Source organism: Acomys russatus, chromosome 10 (genome assembly GCF_903995435.1).
Source record: "Acomys russatus chromosome 10, mAcoRus1.1, whole genome shotgun sequence".
Classification (NCBI taxonomy): Eukaryota; Metazoa; Chordata; class Mammalia; order Rodentia; family Muridae; genus Acomys; species Acomys russatus.
Window position 1 is genome coordinate 30,527,710 of NC_067146.1, and position 19,131 is coordinate 30,546,840.

A 19,131-nucleotide genomic window follows, 5' to 3' on the forward strand; every position below is an offset into this window, starting at 1 on the left:
CAAAGTAAATGTGAAAATGGAAATTGCTAACAGGTAATTTGAACATGGAAGCTCTTCTTCACTCCGTAAAGGTCTGTGGTTGCTCCCACCCATGGAAATGTCCGAAGAACACTTTGTGCCTTCTGAGAAAAGTAAAGCTTCTGTTTTGATCACTGCAGTTGGACATGCTTGAAGCCTGAGGTATTGATAAGAAGCCTGGCTCTTTTGAGGACACCATGATAAACAAAAACAAAAACAAAACCACCTAGAGAACAGACACATTACAACCCCAGATGAGCGTAGATGTCAAAACATCTCATTCCTGCTCAGTGTTCATAATCCCAAGTAATTCATCACATTCCAGTCTATTCATCCATTCTGAGATCCCAAATGCTGTGTAGATGGTACAAGTTATCATCACCATGACTTACCTATAAGTCCATATCCTTTAGAATCCATCTTGTGAATAACATTTTTTAGATTTTATTAAAATATATTTTATTAATTTATTCATATTACATCTCAATTATTATCCCATCCCTTGTATCCTCCCATTCCTCCCTCCCTCCTGCTTTCCCCTTATTCCCCTCCCATATGACTGTGACTGAGGGGGACCTCCTCCCCTGTACATGCTCATAGGGTATCTAGTCTCTTCTTAGCCTAGCCTTCCTCTGAGTGCCACAAGGCCTTTCAATCCAGGGGACTGGGTCAAATATGGGACACCAGAGTTTGTGTGAAAGTCAGACCCCACTCTCCACTCAGCTGTGGAGAATGTCCTGTCTATTGGCTAGATCTGGGTAGGGGTTCGAAGTTTACTGCATGTATTGTCCTTGGCTGGTGCCATAGTTTGATCAGGACCCCTGGGCCCAGATCTGCCCGTCATAATGTTCTTCTTGTAGGTTTCTAGGACCCTCTGGATCCTTTTATTTCCCCATTCTCCCATGCTTCTCTCACCTAGAGTCCCAGTAGGAGGTCCTCCCCTCTGTCCCACTTTCCTGGTAAGTGAAGACTTCAATGGGACATGCCCCTAAGGCTAGTATCCAGATATAAGTGAGTATCAAAAATTCAAGCGACACCACATGCTGGCAAGGATGTGGAGAGAGAGGAACACTCCTTCATTGCTGGTGGGAATGCAAACTAGTACAGCCATTTTGGAAATCTATCTGGCGCTTTCTCAGAAAAATGGGAATAGGGCTTCCTCAAGACCCAGCTATTCCACTCCTTGGAACATATCCAGAAGATTCAGTACCACACAACAGGGACATATGCTCAACCATGTTCATAGCTGCCTTATTCATAATAGCCAGAACATGGAAACAGCTTACGTGTCCCTCAGTAGAAGAATGGATAAAGAAACTGTGGTACATTTACACTATGAAATACTACTCAGCTATTAAAAACAAGGATTTTCCAGACTTTCGGGACAAATGGATTGAACTAGAAATGATCATAATGAGTGAGTTAACCCAGAAGCAGAGAGAGTGAATAACATTTTTATTTTCCAGACAGCAATAGATTTGAGACGATTTGTTACTAGGCAATAGACTGTTATCCTGATTATTATCCCCTGGCTTGTATCTTCCCATTCCCACCCTCCCTCCCTCTTCCACCCTGTTCCCCTCCTCTAGGCCTCTGAGAGAAGGAGGCTTCCTCCGGGCCACATTACTATAGCCTATCAGGTATCATCAGGATAGCCTCCCCTTTCTTGGTGTGCCCACATGGTCTCCCTACCAGTAGGAGGTGATCAAATCAGGAGCATCAGATTTCATGTCAGAGGCAGTCCCCGCTCCCCCCACAACTGTGGAGAATGAGCTGTCCATGAACAAAATTTGAGAATCCATTGGCTATATCTGAACAGGGATCTAGGTTGATTGCATGCATTGTGCTTGTTTGATGCAGCAGTTTGCGCAGGGCCCCCTGGACCCAGATCTTCCAGTCTTGGTGGTCTCCTTGACCATCTTCCTGAACACTCTGTGTCCTTCCATCCCCCCATTCTTCTATAACACTCTTAGTGCTCTGCCCAGAGTCCAGCAGCAAGTCCCAGGATGTATCCCCTGCTGAGCGGAGTTTCTCTGAGGACATTTATGTTGTGCTAATATCCGCTTATAAGTGAGTACATACCATGTGTGTCTTTCTGCATCTGGGTCATCTCAGGATGATCATTTCTAGTTCCATCCATTTTCCTGCAAATTTCAATATTTTCTAGTTTGTAATGGTTGAGTATTATTCCATTGTGTAAATGTACCATGGTTTCTGTATCCAATCTTTGGTTGAAGGACATCGAGGTTGTTCCTTGATTCTGGGTGTTATAACCAAAGCTGCTATGAACATAGTTGAGCAAATGTCCTTGTTGTATGGTGGAGCATATTTTGGGTATATGCCAAGGAGTGTTAAAGATGAGTCTTGCAGTAGCACCATTCCCAATTTTCTGAGAAAGAGCCATATTGATTTTCGAACAGGGAAGTTTCAGACCATGGTAAGACACTGAAAAAGAAAAAAGAAAAAAAAAAAAAAAACTGGAACAGGAATTTTGTTTGTTTTAACTATAAAGAAATATTAAATGTTTCAGGTGATATGTAAGTGTAATGTTACTTAGACATTATACAATGGATGTATGTACTGAAACATCAAGTGATACTCAATATTTATATATTTTTATTGTTATATATTAGTTTAAAATGTTTTTCTGCTTTCACTTGACTAAATATGCCCACTTGTTTACAACACTCTAATTTGGGTTTTATGAAATTTATTTTTATTCTAAGAAAAAATATAAATTCTATAATTGATTCCTTGATTGATCAGTATTGACTTAATCCCAATAAGTAATAATTTTCTCTATTTTCTAATATGCAATAAGCACTACTTCTATATTTGTGGAATCTTCAACAGTATCCTAAGTATTTTGGCAACATTCCAGAGAATTTTTCCCTACTTCTTATCCTGTTCAAAAGTGAAAAATACTAAAATCAGGTTAACACACAAAGACAAAGCACTAGAATGTTTTACTAAAATTGTAGTGAATAGTTTACTATACAACCAAGACATTTAAATTTTATTTGCTGTTGTATACTGAATTATTATTCCTAAATTTTCATACTTTCATCTTTCAAATTGCTTCTTCTTGTCATTTATTACATGTCAAATATGCCATAAGCATACAATTTGAAATTGAATAAAGAAGATCCAATAAGAGAAAGATAACAGTTAAAATACAAAACATACCTAGGAATATTTTCAAACTGAAGTAGAAATATATTCTGCCAATGAATGATGAGATTTTGATGTTTTGACCTTTTTACAAGGAAGAAAGTGCAAGGAAAGAAAAAAAAGAGATTGAAAAGAAAATGCATTTCTTTTTTAAGTAGGAGATATGCAGCTTGCCAGGAAGGTGGGACTTCTCAATCACTTCCACCCCTCAGTAATTTGTAGCTCATACTGGTGTGTTGAGTTTTGTTTGAGTAAGAATTGTGCCCTAAATATCTCGATGTTGCACTTCCAAGTAGAGAGGTAGAAGATAAAGGCCTGTCTAATTACTCGTTATAAATGTCTAAGTGCCAAGAGGTAGTTCCTTCATTCTACGGCTACAATTTGGTCCATTGAGATCTTGTTGTTGCCCCTGTAGTACACATCCAATCAGTGGATTGGCTTCTTCAGAAAGCATATGATATCACAGTGAAAAGCACATTCTGTAATCTTTATACCACCTTCTAGTATAAAAAATAGCAAATGCCCCCCAAAGCCCTCCACGATGCTGCCCACCCCGCTGCCCACTGTGATCCTTTGCTAGTGCTGACATTACTTTGCAAAATAGTGTTTGCTGCCAACTGAGTTGCTGATTTTTCAACTCTCTTACAAAATATTTCTTTTTCCTTTTTCTGATCCTCTACCTTGCTGGGCAGCCTCATGCCTGGCAGTATTCTTTAGTCCTAACCTAATTGGCAGAAATCCTCCTGGGAAGATGGATTTCCAGCATTCTAACATCTTAGACTATGTCTGTGATCTTGCCTATAGAAAGACTGTTGGACATAAGCAACTCAGTGCTCAGTTTGTCAAATGACATAATTAATGAGAGACTAGAATTTTATTGTTATATTTTTCCTAGAGCACCCCTGGTGCTTGCATATTAGCAACTGAGTGAATTTCATTATTTTTCTGAATTTATTATTATTATGTTCAAAGCACTTAATCTTTTTTATACATTCAAACTAGAATACCATTCTTCCATTTCCCAAATTGTTCTCACAGAGATTATGTACTCAGAAAGTCATATTAACTACTAGACCAAGGGATAAAGTTTGTTTTTTCCTAATTAATTCAATTTGCTTATGCATATTTGCTCTGCCTACATTTTTTTTTCTTTCTCTAAGCTTGGTAATACCTCTGGAAAAACAACCAGAATGAGGAAAGGGGGGAAAGCATGTGTGTCAAAATAAATGTGCTCCCACAGTTATAAATGGGCAACGTCCCATCACCCATTAATTCCATTGACTGTTTTGTAAAAAGAAAATGCAAACAGTTCAGTTTTGTTATGTCAAGAGAGGCTCTAAGACGTAAATTAGATAGGATTATAGTTATAGTACACTCCTGTTGTACCTGAGGCTCCGCAAGAACCAGTACTGAATAAGGAGCTTCATCATTTTGTAATGTTTTCTTGGTTTACATGCATAGTCTACTTTGACATTTGATTTTCTACAATTTTCAAAACAAACATTGAAACAAAGAGATTGTTCAGTGGGTAAAGATGCTTGCAATTATGCCTAATATCCCAAATTTGATCCCCAGAACCTACAAGATAGAAGCAGAGAAAAAAACACTTACATTGTTCCCTGTCCTCCAAATGAATTCTCTCTCACATGAGCCAAACATATCAACGCACACACACACACACACACACACACACACACACACACACACACACACAGAGGAATGCATCCATTTATGAATGAAAAAAAATGAACTTAATGTTCTCATAAAGTACTCCTAAAAATATATGGAATTACAAATGTGCCTGACTGTTCAGCAGGTCAGGGTACTGTATTTATTATGGTGTCTAAATGAGATTTTCTCAGAACCAAAACAAATGTTTATTACACAAACTTTAACTAGAGATCACTAAACACCCAGAAATAAAACATTTTGTGAAACACTTGACCTCTTACTTTGTAATAGAAAAACTGTCATTTATTGACAGTTTTTCCAAACCTTAATTGATTAAAGAAATAACACAATCTCTATTTTCAGAGATTAGTTTAATCATCAATTTCCTCTACAAAAATATTCAGGACTAATAGAACACCCAAACTACTGAAGGTAAGGACCCATTAATTTATAGGCATTAATTTATATTAGGATAACACAATTCAAAGCACCAAGCACACATCAAAGACTCAATTCATTCTAAATATCTGATAATCTTCAAGTAGTAAAAGTTTATTTTATTTTTAAATTCATGAATATACATGTATATATAAACATACAGAAAAACAAAACCCTAATCCTATAAGAGAAATAAAATTCAAAAATTAATTCAACACCATATGATTCCTATATGATAAATATATACAAATAGGTGTTTAAATTTGTCTAAATTAACATTGTATTCTTATTCCTAGATCAATGATTTATTTCATATCTGCTTCTTTAAAAGACTAAGTTTATGAAAAAATTATCCATGTAATTATATGCAATCATTATTCTTAGAAGAGCTTATTCCTGGTCATGGACTTGGATTTAGAAAGAAAAAAAGATATAAAATAATTTGCAGCCAGCCTACTGTTTGCTGTAGCTTATACATATCTGGAAGAGCTGGTAAATATTGGATATTTCCTAAGCATGCTTTTATTCAAAGTAATCCATCATAAAAAAAGCAAAGAGAAAAACAAAGATATCATTTTATGATATGATTTTACTGGTGTGACAGTGAAGCAAACATTATAAATCATTTACCCTGGGTGTAGGTCATTAAAAGAACAAAATCATTGAACTATTGTTGCTTGAGATAACACTGCTTGAGATTAAAGGCTAGCTCATTCTTTCACTCTTGTCATTTCCAGAGAGCAATGCCATTTGAACAACAAAAAAACACACACATATCCTGTAATGTTTTTCATGAAGGAAAAAAACTAAAATAACCTTTAAATTGCCATTCACCAGACTTCTAGGTATGAAAGCCTACACCGGATACCAAAGGCTGACTCCCTGAGAAAGGCAAGCCAGCCGTATCTGCTGGGACATTGTAGCAGATTTATATCCTCATGAGGTTTAATCAAAGTTTTTTTCCTAGTAGCTTCATTTTTAAAACCAAATTGCTTCTCAGTAATGGTTTGTTCTATAACACGAGTAATAAGTTAGTGGTAACATCAATTCCTTGGTGAAGAAAGGGATGCTAGCTTAAAAGCAAGGGCACAGTCCTTTGATACCATTATTTGGAAGATACAGCTGGCCAAAAACATCTCCTCCTGAGGCTGGTGTCTCCTGTTTAATAGTTCTGCTGGGTGTACGGCAGGGGAAGGGAACAGTACGTATTTGTCCTGGTAGATTCTTTCCCAAGTGCCTCTTGTCTCTGTGTTCTCTCCTGGAGAACAGGACAAACAGTGTGGAGCAGTAGAAGTAATGCCAGGATGAGGGCTAAGACTCTTGTTCTTTGAAATTAGATACTTGGTTACAGCATAGTCAAGGTTGTATTGAGTATAAGTAGGTAGTCAGTGAACTAAACTAAAATCCAGCCATGGGCTCAAGGTTGAAGAAATATGAAACCAACTGTTTCCTAAAGATTTAAACCTCCAGCTCTGAGAAATCATTTTAAATACTTAATTTGATCAAGTCCTTGGTGATTTAACTTCATACTTCCTAACCAAGTATTCTATTAAGTTAAATTCTTGAAACACAGCCTGAATGGAGGTTATGAGGGTTACAAATTAATGACATTTAAACAGACTCCCAAGACCAACACAGTCCTCAGTGAGCTAAGCCAATTCTCTGAATTGTGAACAAGGCTGTTCACCACCCACATATGTGTTATGTATGTATATCATCATGCATGAATTTTGGTCATTTCTAGTGCTTCTAATGAGGTGTGTGCACTTTATCTGGTAGCTGGACTTGGGACTTAGCATCTCCCTTAGATCACAGCCATATTCTCTGACACCAAGAAGCTGTAAGTAGGTTTTATAGTGTCCTGACAGTGAAGATTGCTACTTCTTGGGCCTGCCCCTGTTTTCACTTCCCCTGTACTCCTCCAGTGGGTTCATATTTTTAAGTCAGGGATGCTTATTATTTTCTTTTATTTTTATTTATTTATTTATTTAATCGCTGTACATCCTGATCCCCAGGCCCTCCCTCCTCTCCTCCCAGTCACACTCTCATTCCCCACCTCCAGCTCTCTGCTCCTTCTCAGAGAAAGGGAGGCCCCCAAGGAGTACCAACCTACTTTGGTACCTCAAGTTGCAGCAAAGTAAGAGCATTCTCTCCTACTAAGGCCAAACAAGGAAGCCCGGCCAGGGGAAAGGAATCCAAAGACAGGCAACACAGTTAGAGACAGCCTCTACTCCCATTGTTAGGAGACCCACATGATGTTTAAACTACACATCTACTACATATGTGTAGGGGTTCTAGTTCTAGTCAGTGCATGCTCTTTGGTTGATGTTTTAATCTCTGTGAGCCCCATGGGCCCAGGTTAGTTTACAATGTAGCTCTTCTTGTGTCCTTGACCCCTCTGGCTCACTCAGTCCTTCCTCCTACTCTTTCTTACTCAAAACTCTCAGAGCTGGACCTAATGTTTGGTTGTGGACCTCTGAATCTGTTTCCATCAGCTGCTGAATGAAGCCTCTCAGAAAACAGTTATGCTAGGCTCCTGTCTGCAAGCATAGCAGAGCATCATTAATAGAGTCAGGGGTTGGCTCTGTCCCATGGACTGAGTCTCAAGTTGGGCCAGTCATTGGTTGGTCATTTCCTCAATCTCTGCTCCATCTTTAACTCTATACTTCTTGTAGGTGAGACAAATTGGGTCAAAGATTCTTGGATCTCATTAATAAGGAGAAATAAATAGATCTCTGAAGTAAATGGAAGGACGGTATTGGGTAGGGGGAGAGGGTCAACAGAGGTGGGGTTCAGGCACGAAGAGTGGGGGAAGAAAGGACTAGGAGAGAGAACAAAAATTGGTAGTGGAGGGAAATCTCTGGAACAGGGAAGCCTCCTGGGAGTCTGTGAGGGTGACACTAGCTGAGACTCCTAGCAACAGCAGATATGGAGCTAGAAGCTACCTCCAGTGAAGGGAGGGGCATATCAAGCCAACCATAAAACCTTCGCTCATTATTTTCTAATTGATCTTCTTCATAATCATTCAGAACAACAAAGTCATTTTTAGCTGCCTAAAACAGAAAACAAAACACCACTGCCTTCAACACAAGGAGCAGGTGATTGTAATATTAGCAAACATTATAAAAACACAGCTTTTTAAAAGAAACATGAAGATTTAGGCAGCAAAAGCATCACCACCAACATAAAACCAACCAGTTGCTAAGACGATGTGCAGAATATGAGAACTGTTGCCAAGGTAAAGACTGTTGGACACAACTTTACGGTATCAGGAGCACATGCATTTATTTCTCAGGATATCGAATATATAGGTTAGGTGTCATGGTTAATTTTGCGTTTCAGCTTAATTAAGCCACAAGATGCCTTGCTTTTGGATCAGGATCAAATAATATTCCTGAGTGTGTCTCTGAGAATTCTTCTAGAATAGATTAGCAGTTAAATGGATGGACTCAAGAAAGCAGATGGCCTTCCCGAATGTGGGTGAGAAACTTGCAGCTCTCTGAAGACCTGAAGAAAACAGATAGTGGGAGGCTGACTACCCTTTCCCCACCTGGCTGTGTTGGATAACATCCCCATCCCTTGCACTTGGCACCCCTGTCATTGGCCTTTGAAATAATGGAATCTACACCATCTACTCTCTTCCTCTCAGACTGAACTTCACTACCACAGTTTTTGAGATCCATCTTTCTGTTTTTCAGGCCTACATAAATCATGTAGGGTAGTATCTTAAGTGGTTGGAAGAGGTGCTGAGTTTATCTAATACAACTTGTAAAAGACTATTCCCTTAGCACCTAGATTCTTAAGCGAAAAGGCAGCTTATAGTCAGCCTATGTCAGGAGGCTCATTTTCTCACCATCATACTCAGCTTTTCAATTAATAAAAAATTGACTCAATGGAGAGGAGAAAACACCCAATGTGTTCTTAAAACTGACTTTTTAAACCTCTCACCTTTTTCTAATTTCTAGCACATCTGAATGCAGTTTCATAAATAATTGTCAATCCCAAAAGAACGCAGAGCAGCACTTAAAGAGCCACATTAAGTTTATACAGGGAATACATGTGCAGTGAAATTTACCAAGTGTGCACTGGCATTTTAGGAAAAGGAGAAATTGGGCATTTTAAAGCACCATCTTGAAAATTGTTAAATAATATGAATGCAGCGCAGCCTCCTCAGACTTAAACTGTCTTTGCTGTTAAGTGAATTTTTTTTATTAATTTTTGTCATGCTGACTTGAGCTGTGCTCACGCTGTATCGAACTTTCAATTCAGCATAGTAGACACTTGATATCTTCTCACATTGCAAACATCTATTTATGCCGTGTGAGAATTGTTTCCATTTCTTCCATGCAGTCTTTCTGAACTTAGACAGGTAGCACATATTAGTTCATTCTTGATCATGTCATTAATGGGGAGAAGAAAGGATACTACTAAAGTATTTGAATTATGGTTAATACCAATGCTATGAAGACCCAATTTTATGAAGCGCTTTAATGACTATCGTCAAATTAAAAAAATGTGGTTTGTGTGTTTCCTTTTGTATTCAGTTCTGTATGATCCTGCTCTGCAGGGTACACTCCTCAGCACTCTCCATATTGTTCTTTGAAGACTTAGCATCTTCCCGACTGAGGGTCTGGTGTATATTTTTCCAGTTATTTTTATTTCCTCCAGTTTTATCTATTAATCCCCTCTCCACTTTCAAAGATCAAACTAACCAGCTCTTCTTCTATGTTCTTTGTAGAGCTGTGTTAGTATTCTCCAGAGACACAGGCAAAGCATATGTCTTCATAGAAAGAAAGTGCTTATTTAAGGAATTAGATCATAAGATTATAGGAGATAACAAGTTTGCAGAATACAGAACCAGAAAAGAATATTGTGGCCTGAGTCCAAAGACAGTCCTGGCAGAAGGGATGTCTTTACTCACTGAAGAGTTTAGGCTTGTTGTTTGTTTGTTTATTTTGGTCTATTGGGGCCTTTAACTGTGTTCACCCACACATGGAAAGCAACTACTTAATGTCTGCTTATTTAAGGACAAACTTCATATAAATACCTGCACTGAAACATATAGATTAATGTTTGGACAGATGGAATTCTGGAACATAGCCACTTACTGCTTAGGATTAAATACAACTGACAGTTTTCCAATCAAACATATGTCCAAGGATACATGCTAATGTTTTTCATTCCTAGTGTCACTTCTTGAAAGTACCTCTAACAGTTTGAAATCAACGTTGTGCTTAATAATTTCCCATGTAATTTCTTCTACCATTTCCTAAAAAATAAATAAAAAACATTTATAGTTTGAAACATCTATATGGCTTTAGTCATTTGTTAAATAAAATATTTTCATCCCCTTATAATAAATGATTTCACTCTTCCTTGTCAGGAGTCCAGCACATCTGTTAAACAACACCACCACAATTCAGCTTAAGTGAAAGCAACCACAGCAGCTGGAATCTAGGAGTGTTCTCTGGAGCATTTCTCTCTAGGAACATCTGAAAACAGAGCAATAAACAGCCAAGCAATGCAAAGTGATGCAAAAGCAATTGATCTTTGTTATTTGGACTATTTACACTCTCTCATAGTCCATACAGTATGTTTTGCAACTGGCAAAGAGACCATGCCCCCACATGAGGCAGTTCCATTTCTAATGAACAAATATCACATGCCCTCATACAAGTATATTTCCAGCAGACAAGCATTACACACCCTCACATAAATCTGTTTCACATCCCACACTTAGGACAAAACAAACACAGGTTACCTCCACTACAACTGAGTTACACCTCTAGGCCAAGAGACACATTTATATATGCTCAGCAATATCATCCATATGGAGTCCCCTCACAACTCCGGGCCTGTTCTCATGTAAGGTTGGTATAGTGCCCTCCTGGTTCACTAAAAATCTTGCTGAAAAACTGTCTAAAGTAATTTTTTGGCTTGCCTATGTTATGCTTTCCATAGTTTAGATATTTCAATTTGGCATGCTGAATGATTATAGTCATAAACAGACATATAGTCACCAAAATAAAATTTAATCTTCCTCAAAATTTATCATATTGTATTAATTGTATGAGACGATATAAGGCAAATGCTTATATAAATATATAATTTCTGTTATTAACAATATTCTTATTTTAAAAATTACAAATATTTACATATTTTACTTAAAACGTCTTTCTAGTTCTTCAAGGAATCATTTAATTGACAAAGTAATTTATTTTAAAGTCCATATCAGTCCTGGGGCTAGGTAATTAAGATATAAAGACTAAAGAAACATAATTGAATTCAAGGGAGTCTGGTACACTAAACACATTAATTTATTTCTATCTATTTGAATAGCATAGCCCCTAGTAAAAATCACTTAATTCATGTTAGAAACAGTAAAAGCCTAATGTACTGACAAGGCTTAAAATTGAAAATGAAATGTTGATTTGAGAATCAATATAAGAATCTATAGATACTCCTGGTCTCCTTTTCACTTAAACAAATCTGCAAAGCAACACCATGATTTGAAATTCAGACAAGAATGCGAAGAGAATATGTAAGCCTTATGAATACAGATGCAAGCATCTTCAACAATAATTCTAGTAATCGAAATACAGAAACATGTTAAAACAAATGTCTATTATGATGAAGTGGGATTCATTCCTGGAATGCACATAATGTACAACATGTAAATTTTTCAGTGTAATACACCACAGTCAGAAGATACAGAAAAATCAACCTGATTAATATAAAACTAAGTTTTGTTAAACGTATCTTACCAACAATAGAAAAGATTTGGGGAAAACCCTCAAAATAAATTTACTAAGAGATTCTACGGTCTTGACAGAATAAAACAAAACACTAATCACAATAACTAGCTGAAGTTATTCCCAATTAATAGAGGCATATTTTATGTGTTGGGAAACTATGCATTGTAACTCCCCAAACTGATGTTGGGATCCCAAACCAAACTGGGTTTAGGGGAGGGGGATCAAATTTAATGTTACTTACTCTCTTTCTCAACTAGGGACTTGTAACTAAATTCAAAGCTGCACCCATAGCATAGAGAAACAATGTGGCTCTCAATGAACATGTTAGGTCAAATACAAACCCATCTGATAGGAAATAACGACACTTGACTTCCACAACACAGTCTACAACCTCACATAAAATTCAACTTGAGATATATCATTATTCTTACCAAAAAATGCTTTAAAAAAGACAGCTGTCAGGATAAACAGCCCCATAAACTTCAAATAGCCCATAGTCCTCGGAAAAACTGAGTAGATTAAGTAGAAGTTCTTGGTAAAATGCAACTGGATGCACTGGGGTGGGTTGGTACAGAGGGGGGCTCCCCTTCTTCTGAGGATGGTGAGATGGTGGAACCAGGATGACAGGAAGGAGGACGAGAGGGGGCTGTGTATAGGATATAAAGTGAATAAATAAATGAATTTAATTAAAAAAAAAAAAAACAAAACAAATAAATGAACAAGAAGAAAAAAAAAAAAAAACCTGGACCATGTTTAGCCAAATACTCAATGTCAGGATGGAGCAATCAGTGTGAGAAGTGATCACTGTAGTGCATTTAATGGATAAAAGAGTGAGAATGTGTAAACCTCTGGTATGTCAATATGAAAAAGACAAATGATCCAGCAGGACATAGGAAAAATTCAAATAAGCAAATATCTCCTATAATACTTCCTGTCTTCCCCTGAATTTCCCAAGCTCCCCCTAATGTTTGGCGGTGGGTCTCCACATTTGTTTCCATCAGTTGATGGATGAAACCTCTCTGATGAAACTGGGCTAGACATCAGTCTATGAATATAGGAAAATATCATTGGGAATTATTTCATTGATTCTTTTTGGCTTACATTCGTCTGACCTAAGTCCTCTGCACATATATTACAGTTGTGTAGCTTGGCCTTCTTGTGGGACTCCTAACAGTAAGAGAAGGAGCTGTCCTTGATTCTGTTGCCTGCCTTTGGGACTGCACCCTTTCCTCCTGTTGGGATGCCTCATCTAGCCTTAATAGAATAGGAAGTGCCTATTCTTACTGCTATTTGATATAACCATGGCTGGTTGATATATGTGGGAGGCCTGCCCGTTTCTAAAGAGAAAGGAGGAGTGGATGGGGGAGGAGAGCTTGGAGGAGAAAAGAAAGGCTACAGTGAGGCTGATTAATAAATAAATGAATTTTTAAAATGCAACTGGCTTTGTCAAAAAGAATATACTCAAATGGCCAACTAATATGTGAACAAATTTTCAACGCCATCAATCCTGTGAAGTACAAATTAAAACCTTATGAAAGGGTACCACACACTTACAAGTAATGTTAAAATCTAAGGCCTGTTACAGAGACCCTTATCAACTACTGCCAGAATCAGGAACTCTTGTACACTGTGTTTGGAAGTGAACTTCTGGACTGCTGTTTTGGAATAACTCTGGCAGTTTCCACAAAACATGAATATATATGTTTGAAACCGGAAGCTGAGATCTTGGATATGTTCTCTCTATATACATTCTGGTATACATAATATAGATTCTTCTACTTGTAAGCAAGGTCTCCTTGTGTCATCCAGGATTATCTTCAACTCATGATGATCCTCCTTCCTCAGCCTTTCCAGTGCTTGGATTATGGTACATCCTATTTGATGTGCTTAGATCAAGATTTTTTAAAACACAAATTTCTCTAGAAATTAAAAGAAAAGAGGTAACCAGTGCTATGTGGTGACCCTATTCTAATACAGAAGAACAACCTGAGCATAGAATATAGGGAACTTTTCTTCCAAAAGCAGGAGTATGATTAAAGAGTCCCAGAATGTGGGGGACTTCCTCCCCCTGTATATGCTCATAGAGTATCAAATCTCTTCTTGGTAGCCTGCTATCCTTCCTCTAAGTGCCACCAGGTCTCCACATTCAGGGGACGTGGTCAAATATGAGGCACCAGAGTTTGTGTGAAAGTCAGACCCCACTCTCCACTCAACTGTGGAGAATGTCCTGTCCATTGGCTAGATCTGGGTAGGGGTTTGAAGTTCTTGTATTGTTCTTGGCTGGAATGTTCATGCTTGAGGAAATCAAGATATACAAGTCCAGACTGATGCTAAAAGATGGATGAACTCCAAAGAAGCAGCTATATAAGAAACAATGTGGGAGATTTATTTAAATTTGTATAACAGGAATCATAATTTTAAGGAACATCTTGGTGAAAATCAATGGCATACAAACAAGCATAGAAAAATCAAAAATTTTCAATTATCAATTACAGTAAAACAACATAAAATGAAGTTTAATCTATAATATATATTAATATTAAAGCAGGCAATAATACTTCTATACTCACAAAGGTTGAATATTCCCTAATTGAACTATTTTTGATGTCACATATATATGTATGTTTATACACTTTGTTTATATTTCCCCTCATTATCCTCCACTACACCTCTTTTCCTTCCACTGGAACCCCTTCTTTCTCCCAATAAGTTTCCCTTTTAGCTTTATAGTTTCTCTTCTGTATATGCATGCATGAGTATGGATGCTAGTTATTTACTTGACCAAGTAAATATTGGATATTAGTTTAAATAACTAGAAAAACAGATGACAAGTAAGGAGTATGAAGAATTTCTCCACAGCATATTACAGAAGGTAAAGATTTTATTTACTTTCCCTGCAGGCTTACTATCTTGTTCCTCTTGGCTTGCTCAGCCTTGTCTCTTTTTAGCACCCACAAGCACTAGTCCAGGTATGGCACTACCCACAGTGATCTGGGCCCTCCCACATCAACATCAATCAAGAAAATGTATCTCAGAATTCTAGATAGACCAGTCATATTGGAAAAAAATTTTAAACTGATGTTTCCTCTTCTACTTTGGCTCCAGTGTGTTTCACGTTGACATTAGACTAGCCAGAACACAGTAATGGACTTGTATCTTTGAAATCTTGATCTCTGTAAACAATTAAAAATTTATGTGTTATGAGTAACATTTAAAAGAACAGTACCACAGACACCTCCAGGTATTTACTCAATAAGCAAGAAGTTGACTGCTACATTATCTCAAATGGTGAACTTGCAACTTAGAACAACTACCTCCAAATGTGTCCATGACTTGATGTTTTTGGTGATCCACACATAGAAAAATAAAACACACCTTGTTCTCTTGCTTAAAACCATTGCCTATTCATTTAAATGAATATTGAGCTTAGATACCTGTTAATATAGAGCAGCTAGGATTTAGCCAGACACAGAAAACTGGGCTAAGGAGGATCCCTGATGTGCCCACCCTTTTGGTCACTGTCCTATCTCCATTATCCATCCATTCTTCTATTATTTCACCAGATGAATCAAAAGAGATCACAATATCAATATCTCAAGTAGCTAAATGTAAAAGTAAAGATAGATTTCACCTCTTGCCCCTCCTGACACCGAATGTCATCTGAGATTTGACCAAAGCTAAATTTGAAATTTAGTTGTTGATATTAGCAGATGTTGAAATGATACTGATACAGATTATATTGGTGTGTTTATGAAATAATTATAGACTTACATTTTAGTTTTGGATTCCCTCCATTTTCATTTTCTATCCATGTAATATTTGCCCTCTTTTCATTGTCATTGCCTACTAAGTGACAGGACAAAATGGTAAATAAAAATGTCCTTTGCAATTACTTGTAATCATTGTATTGTATTTTTGAGGTGCTGTAGTTGCTTAGCTAAAGAGATTATTTACTACATTTCTATAATACAGCAAAACCAACTAACAACTTTCCCCATCCCTTTTTTTACATTGAACATAGATTTTTTATGCAGTATATCCTGATTATAGCTTCTCCTCCCCCAACTCTTCCCAGATCCTACCTACTTCCCTACTGACCGAAACCCACACAATTTCTTACTCTCTCTCTCTCTCTCTCTCTGTCTCTCTGTCTCTGTCTCTCTCTCCCTCTCTGTCTCTGTCTTTCTCTGTCTCTGTGACTCTCTCTCATTAAAATGTAAACAGAAATCTAAATAATAAAAATAAAATAAACAAACCAGAATAAGACAAAACAAACAGGGTGGGGGGAGAAAATGAAAAGGCACAAGAAACACATACCAATGCCAAAACACACACATTCACACAGAGAGAGAGAGAAAAGGAGAGAGTGACAGAGAGAGAGAGAGAGAGAGAGAGAGAGAGAGAGAGAGAGAGAGAGAGAGAGAGCATTCATGAAAAATAAATCAGAAACAATAATACATAAGTAAAAGATCTGTAAGGTTAAAAAAATGGCCAGACAATGTATTGCAAGACAAAAATCTTTCAAAAGTACCCAGTTCTTTTTAGGTTGGCCATCTACTAGTGGGCATGGTATCTGTCCTTCATTATGGTTTATATATCTAGCAAGACTTTATTGGAGAAATCTAGTTTTTCATTTGTGAGCAGTTATCTATTGGAGACAGCTTCTGGGATAGAGATAAAGACCTGAGTCTATTCCCTTCTCAGCCCTGGGACTCCATCCAGCTTAGACCTGTGCAGGACCTGTGCATGCTGCCAGCTTCAGTGAGGTCATACATTCATCAGTCCTGTTGTGTGTAGAAGATCTTGCTTTGGTGTCCACCCTCTGTGGCTCTTACCTCCTTCCTGCCTCCTCTATTTCAAAGTGCTCTGAGCCCTAATGTGAGGAATTTGGTGGAGAATGTTCCAAGTTCTCTCACTCTCTGGACACTGTTAGGATGTCATTCTCTGTATTTGTTTCCATCCACTTTACGAGGCACCTATGGGGTCCCTCTCTATCTCCATTCCCTGGGTACTCCACAGAACCTTGCAGGACAGATTTCCTCCCTTACTCCAATTCTTTCTTGATTTCTTTCTCTTTCTCTTTCTTTTTTTTTTTTTTTTTTTTTTTTTTTTTTTTGTCAGCCACCAATACCTGGAATCACTCTCTATTTGGGAACTTGCTAACCAAGGTAGCCTGGGAACTAAGTAGGCAATCTTCACAGTCCTTCCTTTCTGCCATTGCAAATCCTTGTTAAGGACCACCTCCAGGGCTGGCCTTTTCTGTCTGCCCCTATTCCCTAGGGCACTCCTAAGACCTCAGCGGGACCCAGCCTTTATCAGTCATTTAAAATGGCTTAGTTTTCAAGGCTGTTTTCATGTAAACTTTGTTATAAATACTTTAAACATCAATGTTATGAACTTTGTGAAAAGACTGTGTCTATTGCTTCCTTGAGCATGTGTTTAGCTGCTTTTTGGATATAAGGAACGCTTTGAAGATGGAAAAGAGCAGCTATTAGAGATTCTAAGTACTAAGTCAAGACCTCAGTATAGGTTCACCAGTAAAATGACACTTAACAATGCATTGGCTTCTGAAAGATCTGTAGAGTAACAGTTTATCACAGATGTTCCTTAAACTATTGGGCTTCATTTAAAAAATAAACAAACATGGTTTCTCATTTGATTCATTGTACTCAAACTACTTCTTGGCCTCAAAGGTCTTCTAGCTCCTACCTATGTGTATTCAGAGATAGCTGAGATAGAAATGCCAAGAGTCAGGAACATCAGCTGATTTGAGCTGTTTGTGCATGATAAGTCATATCCACAAAAAGAAAACTGAGAACCCAGGCCAGGACTTCCATGCTACTCTTGCCTAAAGTCTCAATCGGATATCCTCTCCTCTGACCCACTTTCTTGGTAAGTAAAGATTTTCATGGTACGTATCCCTTGGACTAGTGTTTTGATATAAGTGAGTATATACCGTTTGTTTCCTTTTGCTTCTGGGTGAACTCACTCATTATGATAATTTCTAGATCAATCCATTTGTTAGTCATCAGAGAAATGCAAATCAAAACGACACTGAGATTCCATCTTACACCCATCAGAATGGCTAAGATCAAAAACTCAAATGACACCACATGTTGGCGAGGATGTGGAGAGAGAGGAACACTCCTTCATTGCTGGTGGGAAGGCAAACTAGTACAACCACTTTGGAAAGCTATCTGGCGCTTTCTCAGAAAAATGGAAATAGGGCTTCCTCAAGACCCAGCTATCCCACTCCTTGGAATATACCCAGAAAATGCCCTACCACACAACAGGGACATATGCTCAACCATGTTCATAGCTGCTCTATACATAATAGCCAGAACATGGAAACAGCCTAAGTGTCCCTCAGTAGAAGAATGGACTAAGAAACTGTGGTATATTTACAAGATGGAATACTACTCAGCTATTAAAAACGAGGAATTCCCAAAATTTGTGGACAAATGGATCAATCAGCAGCTCTTATGTCAGTAGCTCCAATTGGTTTCCAACAAGGCAGGGTGCATACATCAGAGCAAAGCATGGCCCACAACCCAAATAAGGACTTGTTTACCAGCCAGGAGCAGAATTGCAAGTCATCTTGCCTGGCAGGTTGCCAGGAGCTTCAGCTTCCCACACTATAGACATCTGAATTTTTGACAAAGAATCCATACACTAGAAAACAGAGAGCATCTTCAACAAATGGTGCTGGTCTAACTGGATGTCAACATGTAGAAAAATGCAAATAGATCCATATGTATCACCCTGTACAAAACTAAAGTTCAAGTGGATTAAATACCTCAAGATAAAACCTAATACACTTAATCTGTTAAAAGAAAAATTGGGGAAGAGCCTTGAACTCATTGGCACAGGAGATAACTTCCTAAAGAGAATACCAATAGCTGTGACTCTAAGATCAGCAATTATTAAATGGAACCTCATGAAACTGAAAAGCTCCTTTAGGCACAGGGTACTAAAATGACAGCCTACAGACTGGGAAAAGATCTTCACCAATCCTACATCCAACAAAGGTCTAATATACAAAATACATAAAGACCTCAAGAAATTAAACACCACCAAA